Raw genomic sequence first — 5,000 nt, forward strand, 5'->3', positions numbered from 1 at the left:
TCTCTCCATATATAATTTACAATTCGGACTATGTATTTGGGTTTATCTTATTGCTGTTACTCCCCAAAATATGTTTTGAAGGTGATTATTTGAAAGATTTTCCATGTTTAATTACAATTATCGAATGGGAACCGATATTGTATTTAAACCATGAAAATTCTTAATAGTTTTCACTTCCATTGCAAATCATTACTGCCAGTGCTATTGCTATACACATTTTCTCTGTATCTTGCAACCTTACTCTATAGAAATTGAACTTAATATTTAGTTTCAATTCCTCTTATTTACGCTCTCATCTTGGGAGTTGAAAAGTGATATTGTTTGTTGTTCAGGCATCCATGCAAGACGCATGTCACTTAACCACCGTAACTAGCTCGCCTGCTACCCAAAGTGGTGTTTGAGTTGCTAGCCACTGTCCGACTCCCACCATCAGTGCATTGGCACAGCTGAACTGCAGATTAATTTTAAGTATGTAATATCCAAGGCACTGCCACCTTTCAAGTGCTATATATGTGTCATGAAGTTATGGTGAGATGCTGTTCTGGGATAAGCAGATGCTACTACATTTTATCAAACCTCTAAGTTATTAGTGCTCTTTCAGTAATTCGCAAGTCCTTGTAGCCTATACTCATTCGAGTCGTTTCCTGACTTCCCTGAATACGCAAGCTCGACACGACTCGTTTAGCTAAAGCAGTCACACATTTGCTTTGACTACTTCCTCACTCACCATGTCTTCCTGTACTCACAACCTACCTGAATTTACTGTACCTAAGTAGTGTATTTGTACTTGATATATATATTTATTGGAACCACCTCTTAGGGCTACCCGTTTACTGCACCTGTTCTTATGCTGTCACGAGGCCAGTCTTAGCGCCTATCTTCTTACTGCAATTATCCATTTCTCACATAGTATATGTTACATGTTTACTAGGGCCATTGATTAGTGCCCATTGGTGCCACTGTTCCGGTCAATGATTTTTGAAAGTGTTGTAGCTTAAGGTTGAGTGTCATAGCTATCTGCGAAGTCTGGTGCAGATGGCCTCCAATGACCAGGAGCCCACTTGTAGGGTGGAGGCATTGTTCTTAGCTTGCTTATAATAGTTTGAGCCTGACTATTTCTCTAAGACACGGCGGTGGCCGTCTAGTAGCGTGGTCCGCGCGATGTAAGGCACTGATATTGCTCATTATGTGTCCTGATTATGCCTTGTTATAATAATGCAATGTTAGGAAGCAAGTATTGAGTCTGACTTCATGCCCTCCTGTAGCCTCTAACTACACCTGGTTCCGGGCTACAGCTGTGTTTGACAATCAGAAAGGCTAGGACAGAGAACGTGACTCAAGAGTCATACATAAGCAAGGTAGAGAGAGGGTCACTCATCAGAAGGATCAGAAGGATCACAGACAGAGAAGAACAGGCAGTGGTCAGGACACAGCTCTGGTAAGTGTGCGTGCGTGCGTGCGTGCGTGCGTGCGCGCGTGTGTGTGTGTGTGTGTGTGTGTGTGTGTGTGTGTGTGTGTGTGTGAGATTGTATTTATCGGGCCTTTATTAAAGACCATGGCAAGTGAACGTTTGTCTTTCTCACAGGCTTACAATTGGTGATATCTTTTCCCAGTGTGTCCCTCCCCACTTTCCCAATTCTTATATCAGGCTCTTGCGTCAGAGCAGAGAAAGGAGAGAGGGAGGGCTTTTTTGGAAAGTAACGTCTGAATAAAGTTTACAGATCCTGGACCCTAAACGTCATCAGTTTGCTTCTTTAGACTTTCCTGTCAAATACAATTTTTGTGCGATAAGTGAGAAAAGTGACCCTACTATATTTTCGTATTTGATCCTGCATAATACCTATTTCAAATGCTAACTTTAGAAAAGGTACATTTAATGGAGACGTGCTTGATATAGCTAAATAGCGAGAAACACATGTTTATTTGTATCGCCTACGTAGAGGCCCCGGTGCCCCTAACCTCTTTCCCCCAACGTCACAGATAAGCCCACTCGAGAGCATATGTCGTGCTCCCAGAATGAATGTCCTTTGTTGTGTAAATGGTGATTGGGAGAAACAAAAAGCAGAAACATATTAGGAAATATATATTGTCTTCAATGTTACTAACAGTGATGAAATCATGAAAAAAAAAAGTATTTTTTGTTACTCAAGCCATTACGTAACACACACACACACACACATACACACACACATATATATATGTATATTTATATATGTATATATATATGTATTTTTATATATGTATATATTATATTTATATATGTATGTTTATATATGTATATATATATGTACACACATACATACATATATATATATATATATATATATATATATATATATATATATATTTATATATATGTACATATATATGTACATATATATGTATATATATGTATATATGTATATATATGTAAATATATGTATATATGTATATATATGTAAATATATGTATATATGCATATATGCATATATATATATATATATATAATATATATATATATATATATATATATATATATATATATATATATATATATATATATATATATATATACATAAGTATTACACACACACACACACACACACACACACACACGGTTGCGGATTACATCATATATATGTATATATATATGTATATAAACATATATATATATATATATATATATATATAAACATATATATATATATATATATATATATATATATATATATATATATTATATGTTTATATATATGTGTATATATATGTATATATATGTATATAGATGTATATATATGTATATAGATGTATATATGTATATATATGTATATATGTATGTATATGTGTATGTATATATGTGTTTATGTATATATATGTATATGTATATGTATATGTATATATATATTTATATGTATATATGCATATACATATACATATATACACATATACATATATATATATATATATATATATATATATATATATATATATATATATATATATATATATATTTACGTATATAAATATATACATATATACATATATGCGTGTGTGTGTATGTGGATAATGCAGAGTGCCATTGTGAGTTCGGTTGTGGATCCCACTGACCTCAGAGTGTCTGACTCCCTGAATCGCACCTCCGGAGATCCTGAGAGGAATGTGCCGACCGTGCTGCAAGGTGTGGAGGGGGCATTTCTAACTTCTTTCCTGTGAAGTTAGGAGTGAGGTAGGGATGTGTCAAATTGTTTCAATATGTATTGGATATTGGGCAAACACTGGGTAATATAAAGGTCACAGACCTTGACTTTGCTTTTAATGTTGCAATCCTTTCCAAGTCTCTGGAGATCCTAGTGGCTGTTCACAGTGTGTTCAGATCCCTCGATAGGACACTGAGTACATGAAAAAGTGTCAAGGTATGCGTCTTCAAGATCCTGGTATTGTGGTTGTGCTATGAGAGTGAGAAAGGGGGATAGAGAGAGAGATAGCGATATATATATATATATATATATATATATATATATATATATATATATATATATATATATATATATATAGAGAGAGAGAGAGAGAGAGAGAGAGAGAGAGATTACGAATAATAAACATGCAGACGCTGTTCATGCCCCGTATTATCTAAAGGAAATTTGCACAATCTTAATATATCGTTTTACCCGACCCGAAACTAGTGCTGAATGATCGATACGGCCAACCGTGTTTACTTCTTTCCGAGGATGAATGCAAAGAGAACCTGGTATACATGGCGTTGATCTCTAACCAGCTATAGTACCTGGACCCGTCGGGAGATAACGATTGCTTGCACGGAGATTACCTCCCTCTATATATACGGGGGAGATTCACCCATTGTTCATATCAACAGCCGCGATGGTGAGTATATGGCTGTGATAAACCCGTCGTTAAGGGAAGGGCGCTGGGTGAAAGGGTCTGCTTACATTCCAGCTGCTGTTATTTTGTTGTTATTATCATCATTACCATAGTTATCATTATTAGCGTCATTAGCATTGTCATTTTCATCATCATTATCATTGTTCTTATCTTTTTTTATTATCATTATTGTTATTAGTGTTACTATCATAATTATCATAACTCTTAATATTATTATCTAAGACATCATTATTAACTTTTATCATTACTATCATTATACATGACCATCGTTGCATCACCATTATCATCACTATTATTATTAGCATGCTTCTTAATGAATAACAAAAAAATCGCTAACTTAAAAGCTACAGGTGGCAGTAAAGACACAAATAAAAACCAATAATATTATGATTATTATAACTACAATATTTTTGTTGTTATCATCATTGCCAATATGATATTAATATCATGATCATTATTATTATTATCATCAACATTAATTTTATGATCATTGTGATTATTATAATCACGATTATTGTTATCCTTATTGCTATTATTATTATGATTAGTTATTATCATTGTTATTATCATCATCAATACTACTATTATTGATGTTGTTATTACTGTTAACATTATCACCATTATTATTATTATCATTGTTATCATCATGATTATTGCTATTATTAGCATTATTATTATGACTACTATTATTATTCCTAGAAATATAATTATCATTGTTATCGTTTTTGTTGATGTTATCATTATTGTTATTGCTACTATTAGAATGGAAATAATGAAATAGAAAATGAGAATGAAAAAAAAAAAATAGTAAGAACATTAATGATATTGATTATAAAAATAATTATATTGTTTATAGAAATAATCATATCAATGATATCGACATTAATACTACCAACAATAATGATAATGATAACAATATTAATGAAAATAATGATGATAACAACTATTGTCATTGTTATTACTGAGTTTATTGTTGTTATCTCTCAATTGAGAGAAGCAAGATGGGGGGGGGGGGGGCTTGAGCATGTGCCGGGGAGTGATGCGACCTGTGTTGGAGAAGGATGCTGAGGATGGGGAAGGATGGAGCTACCAAGCAGCAGGAACTGAGGAGTGGCCCAGAG

General features: G+C 33.5%; 1 protein-coding gene across 1 annotated transcript in view; it reads left to right on the forward strand.

Moving 5' to 3' along the window:
- Positions 1-5,000, forward strand: part of LOC147470980 (uncharacterized) — a 9,491-nt gene that overhangs the window by 2,985 nt on the left and 1,506 nt on the right. The gene's annotated exons all lie outside the window — the stretch shown is intronic.

This window comes from Penaeus japonicus, unplaced genomic scaffold (assembly GCF_977035675.1).
Source record: "Penaeus japonicus unplaced genomic scaffold, GWHDUDI00000001_assembly GWHDUDI00000011, whole genome shotgun sequence".
Lineage (NCBI taxonomy): Eukaryota > Metazoa > Arthropoda > Malacostraca > Decapoda > Penaeidae > Penaeus > Penaeus japonicus.